Consider the following 19838-nt stretch of genomic DNA (forward strand, 5'->3'; position numbering starts at 1 on the left):
AGGCTAAAAAAGAAATTTACGACCGCACAGAAAAAGCAATGCTCAGAGAACAGATTCAAACAGCCCGCCATAACCTAGCAAAATTTGGTTTAAAAATTGCAATCCGAACTATCAAACTATATTAATCCAGACATTCTACAAGTACTTGAAAGAATTACTGACAATTCGGCCAAATATACCCTGGAAAAGAATAAAGAAAAACTCGAGACCAAATTCCACAGCTTGAAACAACAGCAAAATATAGCGGCCAATCACAGGAATCCATCCAATAAGGAGACAAGGAGCAACCAATCACCGACAAGCAAGAACCATGTGATCAACCTATCAAGCCACACCCTGAACAACGGCGAACTTACGCTACTGAATAAATGAACAAACTACGCAATAGCACCTAAAAAGGTAAACAAATTGTATTTTATCTACCACCTTGAAAGAGGCATACCTAACAATATAGCAGATAAAATACGACTAAAAACTAGTAATGTCCTGAACACTAAGAAAACCATACAGAACAATCTCACAAAAACAGAACTAACAGCAATTAAGTCATTAAAAGCCAAACAAAACATAATAATAACGAAATCGGATAAAGGCAATGCCGTTGTCGTCCTTGACAGGTCAACATATATACTTCAAATGAATCAACTAGTAGCCGATAACAATACATATAAAATGGTATATTATAACCCAACAAAAATGATAAAGGATAAAACAGAGAAACTACCCAAGTCCGTCACTTCTTGGCCACCAGACACGGTTAAAAACTCAACCCCCCACTACGCCCGCCCCCCAGAATAGATGGGGTCCCGAAAATTCACAAACAAAATGTGCCCCTTTGACCAATCGTGGAAGGAATAGACAGTCCCAATTACCACTTAGCCAAGAAATTAGCGGCAACACTCAAGGAGTTGGGAGGTCATTCCCCATCCTACATAAAAAAACACACAACACTTTATAAACAAAATTAAAAGCATAACACTCGACAAAGACGACCTATTAGTCTGTTTCGACGTTTCTGCCCTTTTTCACTAATGTCCCCATCAATGACACAATTCTCCTACTACAGAACAAATTTCCGCCCGACGTTACGGCCCTTTTTGCCCACGTACTACAGTCCGGTTACTTCGTGTGGCAAAACAAATTTTACCTACAGAAAGAAAGTATAGCCATTGGCTCACCACTATCCCCCCCCCCCCTAATCGCTAACTTCTACACGGAAACCTATGAGTAAAGGGCTCTTAATTCCGCCACGCTTAGACTGACAGTCTGGCTTAGATACGTTGACGATGTTCGCGATTTGGCCGCAGGGGCGACAAACGCTAAACACATTCCTTAGCCACCTGAACAAACAACACGAACGCATACAATTTACCATCGAAATCAAAATTCGCTCATTCCTAGACACACTAGTCACACGTCTTCCTTCAGGCAGTCTATCCTTCACGGTCTACCGAAAATACACACTGGCCAATACATACATGCTAATTCATACCCCCCCCCCCCACTACCCATCACAAAAATATGGAGTCATTAACACCCTTAAAAACAGAGCTACAACAATTTGCTCTAACCAGCAAGCCCTGAAACAAGAACTAAAAATCATTAGTGACACTTTCATAAATAATGGCTATAACAAAAATACTATTAATAAAACACTCCATAAAACAACAACAAAAACGAATCTAGATTACAGTAAAATAAAACCATAGCCATCCCACACATTAAAGGGTTATCAGAAAAAATCAACAGAATCCTACAACATTATAACCTCAATGCCACCTTTAAACCACCCACTAAACTTAAAACCATATTCAACTCCTCTAAGGATCCTCTCCTCCCATTAGCACATCCTGGAGTCTATTGCATCTGGTGCACCTGTAACTTACCGTACATTGGTGAAACAGGACGGACAATCCCTATACGCAAGAAAGAACACATTAAATATAACCATTCTGGTGAAGCAGGCCTCTCAGACCACGTGCTCAACACCTTACACCAAATCAACTGGAAAAGCACCTGCTCTTTATGCCACACAAAAACCTGGTACGAAAGGAAATTTAAAGAAGCCTGCGAAATCCTGATAAACCACCCAAATATCAACAATGACGATGATATGAAAATTCCAAGGATCTGAATGGCACACATTCAGCCTACCTAATATATAAGATCCAACATAAGTCAGGACTCTAGCCAATCTTCAGCTAGTATTAGAAACCATTCCATACCAACTGGCTGGAATGTATAAGTATAATCATGATGTTAATATATGTATATAGATAGATACTTGTTGTTGCATCCAATGTATTTCTACAACCAACAGATAACACTAATAATAGGACTCTAGCGTTGATGTATAATTTTTTTTCTCACCAGAGGTCAGGCCAACAATTGTTGTAGTGGTTGGTCAGTATCTTTAACAAACCAGTTTGAATGTAGTGTAGCTTGTTTTCTGTGTATAGTTGTATGCTCCAGAAGATGACCTTGACATAAAGGTCGAAACATCGAATGTAGATTTTAGTTATATTAAACTAAAGTTTTTATTCAAACATGATAGTTGTCTCCATAATTTTCAAAAATGTATATATGTAACTTTCTTTAAAGAGTGAAACAACCAAAAATGGACTTAAGATCACCGAATGGAGAATTTTTAATGAAATTGATAATATTACCATGAACAACATGGAAACATTAAGTGTATCTGTTGTCAGCTTAATTATGATAGTGATCACATGGTAGTCAGAACAAGGAAGGATAAACATCAACTGAAATTGTCATTGCAAAAATTCCACACTAGAAAGTGCAGATATAATAAATCATAGAGAAATTTGAAGAAATAATGAAAGGAAAGAAGTATGAATGAATAAGACTTATCTGACAGAATGGAAGAAATAGTTTGAACAATAACAGAATTAATAAAATTTAAGAAAAATCATTATCTGCAATTACCAGCCACTGAGTGAGAAACCTATATGCAGATATATGTTAATGTCACTTACACATATGCAAAATACTTGGTCACATGCTCTAAGCCAGCACTTCCCAAACTGTGGGCCATAAGTTTTGTTGAGGGGGCCCCCCCATGAAATAATGAAAACAAATTTAAAATGTTTTAAGACACAGTAGATTTTTTTTTTAATCTTAAAAGAAACATGTTTAATTTTTATTATTTCTTTTTTGTTCTTTTTTATATTTTAATGGAAAAAAATCACGCATTGGTGTTGGTTCACAAATTTTGCTTCTTGCATATTTCAACAATTAATGAATATTAGTAAATATATGCTTATTCATATAACTTTTGTTTCAAAGGTATTGATAAGCAACACAAAAAAGATTACAAAAAAAATCTTGAATATAAATACAATAACATAAGTGAATTACAATTTTTTTTTTTTTGATGGGGAGGGGGTCATGAAATATTTTAGTTTTTCAAAAGGTGGCCTTGGCATCCATAAGTTTGGGAAGCACTGCTCTAAGCAAATATTTAAGAATGTTGCTGGTCAGTAATTGTCAACAGTATTGATTACAACTGGAAAAACAAAGAATCTTTCGGAGTTCTATAAAGGGCTTATTGTAGGTGCCCATTTGGCGGGAGCCACAATTTCGAAAATAGCAGAGCTCACTGGTTTCTCAAAAGGTTTGAGATATTCCAAATGCTTAATCAGTGGAAAAATAACCTGCATTGCTTGTATAAGAGGCATAACTGTGGGCCTAAGATAGTATCAGGAACAAGATCACAGTCATCTGAAAAGGTTTGCACAGACAAACAGAACTTCGTGTGTGCAGCAATTGACTGAAGCATTTAACGAAGCTGTTTTCAACCCATATCTCACCGAACTATGTGCAGAGAATTGAAGAGGATCAGTATTAGCAGTCACATGCTTATACGAAAACCACTGGTTTCTGAAAACACTGGAAACTCTTTCTACAGTGGTATCAGGAAACTGTAACTGGACAATAAAAGACTGGAAAAAAAGTCATGTGGTCCGATGAGTCACAATACAGTACAAGAAGACCTTCTACAGTGATTCAAACAGTAGCTTGTCAGGCTGAAGCCTCACAAAGCAAGGAACTCAGCTTTGTGAGGTGGTGCCATGGTATGGAGCGTGTTTTGTTGGTAGAGAATGAGTCTCCTGATAAGGTCATGTCCTCCAAGGAATATCTGAACATTGTTGCTGATCAAGTCCGTCCTACAAGAATTGTTCAGCAGTGGTTCAGCAACTTCCACCATCTTCTTCTTTCCTGGCAATCACAAAGCCTGGATCTGAACCCCCATTAAGAATGTATGTGAAATGTTTGAAAAACAGATTGGAGAGCAAAGTCCTCTTCCATGAAATCTGAGCCAGTTAAATTTGTAGAAATCCAAGTTAGAAATCAAAATTGACATCAAAAAATATAATTTAAGAACAGTTGAAAACATAATAGAAAACAAATATTCTCTGAAAATGATCAAATGAGGATTGTATGGGGAGAAAAAAAAAGGATTCTAAAAGTGGGGAAAAAAAAGCAAGGAATACTACAATACAATAAAGAAAAAAATGATAGAAATATGCTGTGATTTTCATAAGGACCTATACACAGGGAGGGAATCAGATACAGATCCTCTACTAAAGTTAGATAATTCAGATACAGAACTACCAAGAATTATGGAAAATCTTCAATTCAGCAAAGAATAATAAGAGTTCCGGAAAAAAATGGAATATTAACATAATTCTTCATCAACCAAATGGTAGTTTACAACTTTCAGTTTTTAGAAAAGAAACACGTATTAAGTTATATCCATGCTACTTCTCATCATCCCAGTCAAAAAGTTCGAACCATTAAGATCTTATTACATAGTGCTCATAATATATAGGTTCCACTGAAGACTTTCTACAGTAGGAATTAAATTATATGAAAAATGGCTTTATTAAGTTTATTAAAAAAGCCTTGTTAATCAATAACTTAAAGACTCGTTTATTAAGAAAGCCTTTAACAGCTTTAAGCCACCAGTCTCTAGACTTCCCGAAGATATCACTTGGATTCCACTTCCATATATTAAAGTTTTAAGACCTCTTAATATTGCAGTATCCTTTTGTCTTGTCAAGAAGATTTCTACCTTCCTTTCCTCACTTAAAAACAAGATTTTTCTACTCAGCCTTCCAGGTGTCACCAGATCCCTTGCTCCTGTGGTTTGTCTTACTTTGAGCAGTCTGGCAGATCTACAGTCATCTGTCATGGGGAATTATATATCCAGTATATTGAACCTGAGCAGTCTGGCCTAGCAGAACATGCCATCTTAACTGAACATAGGATTCTTTGGAAGAAAACTAAACTTTTATGCAAAAGTTTATTCCTTTTATAGAGCAGCTATACATGGAGAGCTGTGAACACTTTAACTTAAACAGATCTGATTGCCTTCAGTTATTTAGCATTTGGCTAGGAAGAATACGTGCATATGCCACTACACACACACACATACAAAGGCCATACAAGACAATAAAATATTGAAGAGATGTATAAAAGAATACAATAGTGTAAAGTGACATTATAGTCATATATACATATAAAAACATACAAGCAAGTAAAAATCAAAACTGAATGTCTAAGTTCAAAGCATCTGTAGAAACTGTTAAAAAGTCAGTTACAGGTTCCATATATAGGCTCTGTGAGGAAAGTCAAACATGATATGTTGTATAGTTTGGTTATCCTCACCACAATCACAAGATGAGTTTGATTTTATCCCCCAAGTAAACAAGGAAGCTCCCCACCGTATTTATGGTCCACGTTTTTTGAAGTAGGTTGAACCTTGATGGATGGCCTTCAGTTATCCTCTTTATGGAAAATATGATTGTATCAATCTTACGTAAATTCCTGATGATTATCTTATATAATTGTTTTTTTCCCATTGGGAATTTATTGTCTGTTGTCTTATTTACACTGTAGAGGCACACCTTTTAAAATTGATTCTTTTATTGTGTTCTATTGTTATTGTACTGAAGATGCCTTTTGATATTTCAGCAAATTTTTACAGCTAGTAAATTTACTTCACATAAGTATAAATTTCCATCTTAAATTTTTTACAGTGAAACCTGGAAATTGTTGGTATTCCCCATGAGATATATGAGAGAGTACATGAAACAGTAGAGAAAACTTCAAAGAGAAATTAAAGTTAACTATAATGATACTGAGGCTAAGCATGTTCTTAGTGAGCAGAAAAACAAAGCAATGCCTATAATTATTAAAATTTAAATCACAGATAAATGGTTAGGACACAAGAATATCAATTATTATCAGTAAGAATATCTGAAATGCCATCTCCTAACTAAGCCTTCGTTCTCTTAAAGATGTGCTAAGGCTGTAGGAGCAAAAAATCAAGCATACCACAACTGGCTTACATCGAGAACTCTATCTTTCTTTAGTGCCTATACTGCAGCCTGAAACAATTGTAAGAAAACTAGCAGTTTCTAAAACAAAGTGTGAAAGAGCAAAAAGCAGGAAAGACCAAAAGGCTCGACTGCTCACTAAAGCAATTGGTCAGAATTTTTGTCCAACACTGCTCCCACCAGTCATCACACTTAGATGGTGCTATTGCATCATTACTCACAAAAAAAAACACCTCATGGCTTCCTACTTTGTCTCCAATGCACACATAACTGATCATGGTAAATGCTCTCCAACCAATTCCAGATATACAATATTGAATAACTCCTCGTTTCACCAGAAACAGATCAGAAGAATATTGTCCAAATTAGATACTATAAAGTTGCCTGGTGCTGATGGCATTCCTCCAATTGTCCTGAAGGTTTGTGCAAGAGAACTATGCTACCTGTTTATGCTTTCTTACTCCATTAGTATCTATACTAGAGCCTGGAATTGGCCTATGTTCAAAACATTTCCAAGAAGGGTGGCAAATCCCTACCATCAAACTATTGCCCTATCTCACTTGCCTCAGTCCTGTCTAAAGTAATGGAGAGAACCATCAGTACCCAACTGCTGTGCTACCTTGATGACTCAGCCAATAAATGGTTGCTGCTGCCAATCAACAGGAGATCCACTCACGTCATCACCCATCTTTGAACAAATGCCATGGAGATTGGATTGCCAGCTTTCTGACTGGATGCATGCTATGTGTGATAGTGGATGATTCCTTATGTTCTCACTATTCAAGCAACACTGGGGTTCCACACGGTTCTGTTCTCACCAACCCTCTTCCTTTGTATATCAGTAACTTACTTCAGTTGACCACCAACTCAATAGTCAGTTCTGCAGATGACTACACTCCTCTTTCATTTGACAAACCTTACACTATATAATACAAATCACCTCAACCTCCAATGCCCTCAATTATGATCTCCAAGCCATCCTTCAATTGGATTAATCTTCTTCCTCTTGCTCTGTTTCCTAGCCACAATGTCTCTCCATTTCTGTCTATTGTTGCAATAGTGGCCAACTCCAAACTAAGTCTGATCTTTTTAATCTGGTCCAACCATCTTGGTCTCCCACTTTGCTCTGGATGGTAAGTTTTTCCAGGTTGTCATTTTCATGTCTTGAAATGGAATTAGATAATCATTTCAATGGTAGCAAAACCCAGTTCTACCTTATTTCCCACAAAAAAAGAACCAATTTCTTCCAGTATTATCTTTGACAGCATTCAAATCTCTCCTGACAAACGCATCATAACTATTGTATCCTCAGCTTCCAAAAAAACTAGGATTTCTCTTTTGCTCAAGGCATTACTTCACCCTCAAACAGCTGTTAACCATATCAAATCATAAATCTCCCTGCTGTTGACAAGAGGGCAATCATATTGACTAATAACCCATCTCTTACCAACTTTCACACACACATTTGATTTCTGTAATATGTATCATCTATAAATATTTCCATGGCAAATGTTTATATGAAATAGCATCAGTAATTTCTCCATTCATCAATAATTGCCACCTGACATCTCTTCACAGTACAACTTTCTTTTCCTCCTCCTCAATCCCTGCTATTGCTATATTGTGGAAGAACAGTCTCTCTCCTATATGTTTCCCAAGGAATACGATGTGCAAGACAGGCATTCATATCAAATGTAAATAAGTTTCCCCTTTCCCAACCCACTACTCTTACATCATACCAATGTACTATAGGTTGATCAACCAACCTCTCATGTATGGGTTCAACACAAAAAGATACAAGTTCAGAGTCCTTATCTCCCATAATTTAGAAACTTTTAGGACATCATTCCAGATTAATTAGGTTGATTCCAAAGACTCATAACATTATTTGAAGAGTCTTAAATTTGAAAGCACTTGAAGAATTTTTGTGTTGTCCCATAGGTTTCTGTGTCTAGTAGAAACTCCATGTACAAGACCAGATTTCTGAGCTTGAGGGAAAACAGATAGATATATTCTGATTACCATATGTCTATGGTACGACTAGTCTGGCCAACATAGGAGATTGCAGGAACAAGGAATCTGATACACTGAATGGGTAAGCACAGTGTGAAAGTTTGTCTTCGGTGGAAGGCAAGATCGAAGAAATCCTGTTCATTGGCTAGAAGGTTATCTGGAATTAAAATTTTTAGGACTTTTGCGATGCACTCGGAGATGTCTTTTATGTAAGGAATGGAGATTCTCTTGGTATCTGATGATGGGTTATGAGCAGGAGAATAATTGTCCAAGATGCACTTAACGTAGATGGAAAATATAAGTTCAGAATCATGTTGTCTTTTACAGATTGTAATTCTTGTCTATGTTCTCAGAGGAAGATGACAACAAGGTCCAGCCAACAAGCAAATTCACTATGGAGAAACATGCCTTGCCAATCATGCACTTCAAATGTGTTGCAGAACTGAATGGAAAGACATTTGGTTCCCTACATTACACCAAAACTTGGTGCAAAAGAAAACTCAAAGATGCTTGTAAAATGCTAATTCATTATTCCAATCTCAACAGGAATGACGGATTAGCAATTCCAACAGTTTGGAAAGCCAATCTGCAACCCATATAGCATTGATATAGAAAAATAGAAGAACAAGGTGGAAGAATTCCAAAACCTCTAAACACAAGAAAATCTGGTCAATAGACAAAAAAACAGAACCTAAAGATAACATGACTGCAAAGAATGTCACTAGTAGCAAATTAATGTAGTTCCACTCTTATTTTATTTATTATTTGTATTTTAAAATTTACTCTTCCCCTCACCCAAGTACAAGCTAGTATAAATGACTAACAAATCAGTTACACTATAGCTTACTAATGTGAATTGTGATGTAGTTTGTTTATATATGTATTTCTGGTGATGACCATGATATAAAGATTGAAACATCGAGAGTTATTTTATCTTAGTTATAAATAATTGCTCTGATGCATGTGCTTTGTCTCCATAATTTCTACATAATGAATTCTATCTTACTGGAAAGATTGCAAAAAAAAACTACCTATTCACAAATGGGTTGCTAATTTATCAGCCCCCCCCCCCCCCCCCAACAGAAGGCAAACTGAATGTCCTAGCTGCAGAGTCACAATTTTGTAATTTCTTCTTAAACGAATTCTCTATTTAGACTTTATTCACAACATTGAAAAGAAAATTAATTGCCTTTCTAGCCAAGAGGCTAGGCAACTTTGTTTTGAGGTTGCTAAAGTTGCTGTTGACGTGTAACCATTGGAACTAAATACCTCACTTTCTGAAATGAAAGTCCCAAAGTCTTTAAAACACAATAACAACTTAGTTATAAAAAAAAGTCAAAAATATTACTGTAGTCTTGAATTCCAAATCTTACAATCGTAAAATAAAATTGCTCCTTTCAGATCAGAATACATAACTTTGCTTAGTAGGGATCCTACCAAAAAAAAAAAAAAAAACTCAAACTAAACAAGTTGTTTGATAAAATCACACCAAGTAATCAATAAATTATTAAAAAAAAACTCATTAGCACCTACTATACGAAGCCTAGCTATAGGATCCAACTGGATATCCCTAAAGTTTGGGAAATTATTATCCCCAGCTGCATTAAACTTTTTTTTCCCCCCATGGATAAAATATTTATCCAATAAATAGTTTTTACTGCGGTATGTGTGTTTTATGAGCTTCACAGATCTCATTAAAGAAGAAAAATTAATGAAATCTTAATTGATAATCATTATCCTTGGCCATCTTAAATGTTTTTCATTAAATAAATATTACAACATTGTTGGTATTAAAAATTCTATAATAACCTTGTATAAAATCCTAAGTTTATTATAGAATTCACTAGAATTATGATTACTAGAGGTTACCCTAGTATCATCTAATGCATAATTTATTTTTGTATTCTGAAATGTTTTACTGTGATGCAAAAATAATCATAATTTACAATTATGAATCTTTTTACAATTATTTCTCTATTCTAATATATTCGTTTAGGTTTCATAACACATATCAGCGCTTGCGATGTGCCTGTTATTAGTATATTATTGTAATATAAAATTGTTAAGTGTTGAGATATTTATTGTGGTTTGTGAAGACATTCTGTTGCCACTAACAGAGATGTGTCAGCTATTATACGTAACTTCTCGCTTGCCATTTACATGGAGTGTGCATGCTCACCGAAGAGATTGATGGGTGATTGACAGCTGACAGAGAGAGAGAGCATTTGGTATCTGGAGAACAAGAAAAACAAGAGGAGAGAATGGAAGTTTAAGAATGCAGATCAGAGAATTTTGTTCTATGAAGTTGTTGAAGTTTTTCCCACTTGGTTAGACTATAATAAATTTCTGAAATAGGGAAACATGAGAAAAAAAGCCTAGAAAACCATGAAATCTTGAGATCATTAGCCCTTTCAAAAATAATGGAATATGGACCTGACTCAATAAAGATCTACACAGATTACAGTTTCATATTCATAGAAGAATATGAAACTGTAAAGTGGTTTTAAGGAAGAGTTCTACTTTGATAAAGTAGTAAAGGAAACTGTTTTTCTCTTGTAATTATTATTATTATTACCACCCCAATACCTCATGGAGTCAAAGACTCATCTGGGAGGTCCTTTTATCACACACAGCTCATCATACCATGTTTTAAACACATTCAAACTCTTTGCAGACACCATATTCTCAGGCAAGGCATTACAATCATCCACAACTCTGCACGAAAAAAACCTGCCTCTCACTCCCCTACTCACACCCTCTTTATACAGTTTCCAGGGATGACCTCTGGTTCTCCCCTGATCTCCTCCTATTCTCTGTACAACTTCTCCAACATTGATCCTATAACAACCCCTTACAAACTTGTAGGTCTCTATCATATCTCACCTCTTCCTCCTGTCCACCAGACTCTCCAAATAGCATCTCCTCAATCTTTCTTCATACTTGACATTCCAGAGGTCACAAACTACCTTAGTCAGTTGCCTTTGGATCCTTTCCAACATCTCTTCATCCTTCTGAAAACCAGGTGACCAAATCTGGGCACAATAGTCCAAGTGTGGCCTAATCAAAGCCTTATACAACGGAACAAGAATCTTCCTACTTCTACACGTCAGTGTCATCATTCCCAGAAGTCTTTGTGTTGTCTTCACAATTTTGGCGATGTGTCCCCTAAATTTTAGATCCTTATCCACTATCACCCCCAGATCTCTTATTTCCTTTACCTCCAACAATATATTCTCACCAAGCATAAATTCTGCATCCCATCTTTGTTTTCCAAATTTTAAAACCTTACATTTTGCAACATTGAACTCGCATCCCCATGTGAGTTCAATGAACTTATGATCTGTGTGTCTTGCAATCAAACTGCCTGAGGTAAGAATATTTATACTCCAGTGAAACAGTGAGGATGAATGTGACAATTTATGCTAAATAAGGAAACACTGCATAGTCCCAGGAAAGTTAATAAAAAGTTTTATATTTTGAAAATAAAGGCCTAATAAAGAACTGACACTGATGAATATTTGTTTGTAGGAATTCATTGTGGAAAACAATGTTCAGACTGATTTATGTGAAACAAACTATTAATTCTCTCTCTCTGATTCATCAGAGAGAGAAGATAAAGGTGATCTTTAAAGTATATTTTTATTTTAGAAGGCCTTGGATTCAATAGTTTTATAGTTATTACTTTTATTTTATTTACAATATACACAGTTTTTAGTTTCATTAAATGTAATTTTTTTTTTGGTCTTGAGTCAGTGATTTTCTGGATTCTTAGTCAAGTCATTGCACCAATTGGAATTGAACTCTTGTGTAATTAATAAACAATCTCTTTACAGAGTAAATGATAAAATAAATACTGACATGTTATGTGTGTAAATCTTGCACTGTTTTTTATAAATTGTAAATGAATAACATCTATCCATCCAAAACAAGGTCATTAAACTGTAATAACCTTAATTTGAAATTGAAAACATGGATTCATTTTGAAAACACGTGTGAGAGGGGAGAGAGAAAGAAATTTAACTTAGCACAGAATGAAAAACAGTAGTGTTTTGCTAATGATGAAGCTAGGTGGTGTCCAATATTTGAATATTTGGGAATGGAAATACTAAATTAGCACATGAGCAAATTATTTGCTGCATCATGAGAGACAAACTACTTTTGAGTAGCCTAGCAATTTCTAAAATCCTTATGAATTGCAATAGTAAAGATAAGAACTTGTTCATCATCATCACGAACCATGGGCTCACTGCCCGTCGATGTCTGATTCACTATCTTCTTCCACCTTTCTTTGTCCAGTGCAGCGTCGCAGTTTTTGTACACCCATTCCACAACAGTGTTTTATATCGTCTATCCATTCTCTGTATGGTCTACCTCTTCTGTTTAAACCATCCAAAATACCAAACATAAATGTCTTTATCTTCCAGTCCTCACTCATTCTACAGATGTGTGCAAAAAAATGCAGCTTCCATTTTTTAATCTTCTGCATTAGATTCTGTTTTGGTTGTATCTTCTGATAGAGCTCTTCATTGGTGATTTTCTGTACCCATCCTATTCTTAGAATCTTCCTGTAACAAGTTCTTTCAACTGCCAAAATTCTTTTTCTTGATTCTTTATTTATTACCCACGTTTCAGATCTGTACAGTACACTGCTGAAGATGCATGTTTCCAGTACTCTTAGTTTTGCTTGCAGGCTGATCACTTTACTTTTCCAGATGTTATCCATGGCCTTCAGATTTGTTCTTCCCTTTGCAATCCTGATATTTATTTCTTTTTTACAGTCCAAGTCATATGTCAGTTTACTTCCCAAATATGTGAATTGTTCTACATTTTCTATATCAGTTCCATCCACTTGTATCTTTTGTTTCATGTTCTTCTCACCAAATACCATCGTCTTTGTTTTTTCCAAGTTCATAACAAGTCCAAATCTCTTCCCTTCCTCATTTAACAGTTTCAGTGTTTTTTGTAGTTCTCTTTCGTCTTCTTCAATAATAATGTCATTTGCAAATCTGAGATTGTTAGTTCTCATTCTGTGTGCAGATATTCCTTTGGCATCTTCCTTCAGTTTGTCCATTGCTCTTTCTAAATGTGCGATGAAAATGCTTGGTGATATTGGGTCTCCCTGTCTAGTACCTCTGCTTGTTTTAAACCATTTCCCCAAATCATCACCTATTCTAACTGCTGCAACTGCATTCTGATTTTATCAATTCCATAGGATTCCAGAACTGCTAATGTCATTTTCTGGTCAATACTATCAAATGCTTTCTGAAAATCAACAAAGCAAGTATATATGTTTTTTTTCCTCCTAGCTTTCTCTGCTACTAACCTCATTGTCAAAATCTGTTGAATTGTAGTTCTATCCTTCCTAAATCCTGCTTGCTCGTCTGCAAGGTATGCTTCCAATTGTGTTCTCAATCTTTCTGTCAGTATGATCATCATCACTTTACCAAGGTGACTTATCAAGGCAATTGTTCTTTAATTTTTACATTCTAGCTTATTTCCTTTCTTGTATAATATTACTAATATTGATTTCACCCACTCCTCTGGCATTTTCCCTTCTTTCCATACCATATTACATAGTTGTGCATTTCTGTAACCATACTTTCACCACCATATTTAATAATTTCTCCAGTAATGTTATCGTTATCAGGACTCTTGTTGTGTTTTAGCCGTCCTATCGCTTTTTCTACCTCTCCTCTTAAAATGTCCATATCATGCTCATTACCTGGTGGTGATAGCTGCTTCAATTCTTCAGTCAGTTTCCCATCGCTATCTGAATCTAGTTTTTCTTATAACTTTCATATAACTCACTACAGTATCTTGTCCACCGCTGTACAATTTTTTCTTTATTCATCAATATTTTGCCTTTTTCATCTTTAATTGTGGTCTGTTTTGGTTGCCACTTTCTATTAATGGTTCTCATCATTTTGTATACCTCCCTTGTTTTATGCTCTCCATACTGTTCTATATTGTTGCATTGGGCTTCTAACCATTTCATCTTATCCATTCTGACAGCTTTTTTCACCTCATTACACTTTCTTCTATATTGCTCTTCTATTTGTTCTGATGTATCCCTTCTTATCTTCAACATTCTTTTCTCCTATACTAACTTCAATGTTTCTTGTGTAATCCATTTCTTCTTGATCTTCTCTTCTTCTGGTACTGTTTTTTCAACTGCATCTTCTATCGCCTTCATTGCTCTTTTCACTCTTAAATTAGAGTTTTTTTCTTTCTCCACACTTAAGTTTCTCTTCTGTACCTTCTTCCTATTTCTGCTTCACTTATTCGTGCTGTATCTCTTCTATTCTGATGTTGGGGTTTATATTTCTTTTTTAATTTCAACTTGATGTTTGCAATCACTAAACTATGGTCCGAGTCTATATCCGCTCCTTAAAAAGTTCGACATTGCTGTACTGATGTTATCCATCTTTTTATCATATCAATCATGTTTTTGGTTTTCCCATCATTTGATTGCCACGTCCATTTTCTACACTCCTTTTGTTGGAATCTTGTGTTACAGATCATCATCTCGTGGTCCACAGCAAATTCTAATTTTTCACCTCGTTCATTTCTTTCTCCGAAACCATATTTTCCCATGACTCTTTCCCAACCATCATTATCTATTCCAGCTTTGGCATTCCAATCTCCTTCAATAATTAGCACATCTTGCTTTGGTATTGTTTCTATTGTCTCTGTCAGATCTTTGTAGAATAAGTCAATGTCCTCATCTGTGCTGTCAGATGTGGGTGCATATATCTGGACTATTGATATGTTGAATGGTTTTGCCTGAAATCCCACTACTATGATTCATTCATTGACTGGTTTGTAGCCTAACAGTACCTCTCAAGCTCTTTTGCTAAGAAGGAAGCCAACTCCTGCTTCGTGCATGGTGTTATGTCCTGACCATATTACTTCACATCCATTGATCTCTCCAGATGATGTCCATCTCATCTCTGCCAATCTTAGTATAGCCCACCGATATCTCTTCATTTCCTCACGAAGTAGTTCTAATTTTCTTGACATCCAGAGTGTCCACACATTCCATGTTCCTACTGATAACAGTTCTGTTAGTTTCTGTTTCCTTTCGGTATCCCACTTTTCGATCCAACCCCGATCGCTCGATTGGTATCATGGGCCTTGTTTATACGGGCGATGCCCGAGCCGGCATTTCGTAGCTGAAAGAACTTGTTAGTACAGCTTAATTCTAATTTTCTTATTAATAGACAAAAAAAAAAAAAAGAGGTGGGGGGAGGCGAACAATTAGTGATTAGCTCATACACACATCTTCAGTGATTCTTAGGATAATCAAGTCCTATGAACATTATTCCAGTAAAATAATTTGTTTTGTCATGACTCCACAGTTACTGTCAGCAGTATAAAACATCAAAATAAGTGTTAAGAAACAATTTTTTCCTGTGGAAAAGTAACTGGTATCAATCCTACCTGTTCTTATGTGAAAATTTCTAACCTATTTTAATCTTATTGCTGGATGAAAACAGTAACTGATTCTTACTATACATCTAAGAGTTAGATGTATACTAAGATTTATACCATCCAATCCAACAGCTGTCAATACATCTGTGGGATTGGATGGTATACCAGCTCGTGTCGTACGTGAATGGGCTAAAGAATTGTCAGTACCCTTGACCATTTTGTTTCATTTGAGTCTCGGGTCTGGGTTAGTCCCGAGACTCAAATTAAAATTCCACTGCATAAAGGAGGTTCCATGACTGCTGTTGTAAATTACCGACCGATCAGCATATCAAGGAATCGTTGTCAAGGTCTTGGAAAAATTAGTCAAGAGAAGAATACAGGATTGGATAGATGAAAATGGAATACTGTATGGGGGACAACATGGTTTTGTGAAGGGTAGATCATGCCTCAGTAACTTGCTCACATTTTATAACACAGTGACGGCTGAACTGGACCTTGCCAAGGCCTTTGACAGGATACCACATGGAACTCTAATCAGTAAACTGGAGCAGATGGGGATGGATATAGGGTTGGTGAGATGGATAGGAGGGTGGTTGATGGAGAGATACCAGAGAGTGGTTTATTCAGGAGTGGAGTCCAAAAGACTGCTTGTGACTAGTGGTGTGCCGTAGGGTTCTGTTCTTGGACTACTACTTTTCAGTTTGTTCATTAATGATATAGGAAAGGATCTGAGAGGAAGTGTTCACTTGTTTGCTGATGATGCAAAGTTGGGTAGAACAATAGTGAGTGCACAGGATGTCAAAATTTTGCAGGATGATTTGGATAGTTTGGAGGACTGGGCTAGGAAAAATGGGTGTCAATTTAATGTGGCAAAGTGTAAGGTTATGCATTTTGGAGTGAAAAGATTAGCATCAGTATATCACATTGGTGGAACCATACTCCAGATTGATGAGGCCAGGGATTTGGGAGTGTTGGTGGATAGGGAGTTGAAGTTTAGGGGGCACATTGCAAAAGTGGCTAAATCAGCTCATCAAATCACTTGGTTACTGAAAAATATTTTAACAAGCAGAAACAAACAAGTTATTGTTCGTCTATATCGAGCCCTGATAAGACCCCATCTCGACTACTGTGGCCAGATATGGGCGCCAGGGTTTCTTCTTGATGGGGAGGAGGTGGAGAGGATCCAGAGACGAGTGACCAAGATGATAGCAGTTCTGTGGAATGAACTTTATGAGAACAGGTCGAAGATTTGTGAGTTGCAAAAATTGGTTGATAGGCAGAAAAGGGGTGATATGATTGACACATTCAAATTACTGAAGGGTTTCTATAAGATTAATCCAGAAGTTATTTTTGAGAATATGACTGATGGTGGGAGGACTAGGGGCCATACATGGAAGTTGGGCAAGAATGTGGTTAGCAGGGGTGTTAGAGCTAGGTTTTTTACTTGGAGAGTGGCGAATGAGTGGAATAAGCTGCCAGAGTCTGTTGTGGGTGCTATGACCGTGAATGAGTTCAAGGCAAGGTATGATAGATACTGTGTGAATGTCGAATAGTTGTTCTTGACATGATGTTAGGGCCTCCCTCTGTGATATGATTGACACATTCAAATTACTGAAGGGTTTCTATAAGATTAATCCAGAAGTTATTTCTGAGAATAGGACTGATGGTGGGAGGACTAGGGGCCATACATGGAAGTTGGGCAAGAATGTGGTTAGCAGGGGGCAGGGGTGTTAGAGCTAGGTTTTTTACTTGGAGAGTGGCGAATGAGTGGAATAAGCTGCCAGAGTCTGTTGTGGGTGCTAAGACCGTGAATGAGTTCAAGGCAAGGTATGATAGATACCGTGTTAATGTCGAATAGTTGTTCTTGACATGATGTTAGGGCCTCCCTCGATGAGTCTGTCGACTCCTTGGAGTTGCCCGAAATAATAATAATAATAATAATAATCTAAGAGTTTGCTTTATTAATTTTGGAAATATTAAGGTTTAAATCATGTGGAATATGAAGAACTTCCATAAGGACGTAAGGTTTCCCTCTGAAAGTGAGGGGCGGGGGGTTCAACCTGCAATCCAGCCAGAAGAATACAGACAATTAGCAGACATAATATGTACTGGTCTCAGTTAATTACTCCATAATTCCAAAATAACTACAGCTGCCTTTACTGATGAAAAAAATTTAAACAAAGTTCTTCAGCCAAACATCTATCAGTTATTACAGAAATGTTCTAAAAGTTGATCTCATTTTAAACTCCTAGAAAGACCTGTTAAATAAGCATTAAGTGTGTCCTTTATCCTCACACAAAAGTTAGCTATTCTAAAATTTTAATCATAACAATATACTGCGTACAAAAAATGTTTGTTCTTGAGATTCAAATATCCAAGATTTCACAGATTGTAAAATTCGATGCAGTAGAAATTTTTCCTTTTTCTTGCATCGACTTTTACAGAGGTCAAACCTAACTAAATTTTGTATTAACAATGTAATTATCTTAAAAGCCCATGTGTTTAACCCCAAGGAATTAACATGCTAGAATGTACAAAACGGGAAAATTCAGTGCCTTAGAAATCGGCATTGAGTTGATGTCGGAATTTGTATATAATGTAAGTAAAATTTAATGTGCTCAGAGTCAGCTAGATACCACCTTCAAGGTCCACCTTTTTTAAAATAGGATTAAGTGTGCACATTCAGTGAGAACTAAAAGTTAATTTTTATGTGAAGGTCAAGACAGTTTGCACAGGAATGTTCAGGGGCCTCGACCCTTCGTCCAGAGAAAATTGTATAAAGGTCATCTAGGAATGAATGAAAAAGGGAAGAAAAGGAAAGAAGAGAAAACTTCAGATCGAGTTCAATTCGGCGTGCTCGTCAGTTCGGGTTGAAGTCGTGAGGAACAGCCACGGGAGCCGTGGAACTACCAAGGGAGAAGAAAAGCAGGACCAACATGCATTGCCAATAGGACAATCTGCAAAGGCCTCGATCGTCGGACACCCTTTGGCCGATTCATAGACATTGGGGAAAGAAATGCTCCAGGCCCCGCGAGTCATTCCAAGTGAGACGACGCTGATGACGGAATCTCTGCGTAGACATCAAAACCTGAAATGGATGAGAAGCCCAAGGAACCTCAGAAGGAACTAGGAACGGGAGCATAATAGAGTTAAAGAAGATATGCGAGTTAAATCCATTGTGTTTGCTTATGATATGAGAGACTGTCTGGGAAAGGCTGATAATTTCTTTAAGTGTAATTTGTATAATTTCTTTGATATAACTAGTCTAAGAATAGTTTTACAGTTATAGTTAAAATTACTAGTTACAAGTAACAGAGCGTGATATTTCTTGAACTGTAATGAGCTGATAGTTTTTTTTTTTTGAATGTTGATAATATGTTGCATGACTCCGTGCATTTTTTGAATGTTAATTTGCTGAAGTTTTAAGCTTAAGGTGGAGTTAAGAAAGAATCTTTCCCTATTGTATGATTTTGTATAATTACAGTTTAGTGTAAATAAATATGTTTGTTTTGTTTACAAAATGTACTGCCTGATCTTTACGCAATGTACTGTTTCGAAATAAACACGAACCTTTGAACGAAGGAGTTTAATGTTGGCTACGACTGTTTAAAGAGGGCTTTAGGATAAATTCAGAGTGAATTCTACTGGAAGTATTATTATATCTGATACCACAAGGAGAGCACTGGTGGCACAGTCCATTAATCTAAATAAATTTTCAGAGTTCTCCCAGTATAGGAAAAATACTAAAAGTAGAGTAAAGTTAATAAAGAATAGGAAGTTAAAGGTATTAAAGGATAAAGAGTTAAAAGGGCAGTAGAGATAAACTAATAACAGGAAGAATAGAGAGAAGATTAATTAATAATAGAAAATAAAGCTTTAGAGAAATATTACAGTGGCGCAGCCAATTACGAAATAAGCGCATACACACACACAAGAGGAACGTTTACAAGATGTCCTGTGGTCAGTTCTCAACAGAGTATTGCAAAAAGTGTTGTATATCAGGTTTATTTTAATTATTACATAAGTTTTGTT

This window comes from Typopeltis vanoorti, chromosome 20 (genome assembly GCF_054136105.1).
Source record: "Typopeltis vanoorti isolate ZY-2024b chromosome 20, IOZ_Tvanoo_1.0, whole genome shotgun sequence".
Taxonomy (NCBI): Eukaryota; Metazoa; Arthropoda; class Arachnida; order Uropygi; family Thelyphonidae; genus Typopeltis; species Typopeltis vanoorti.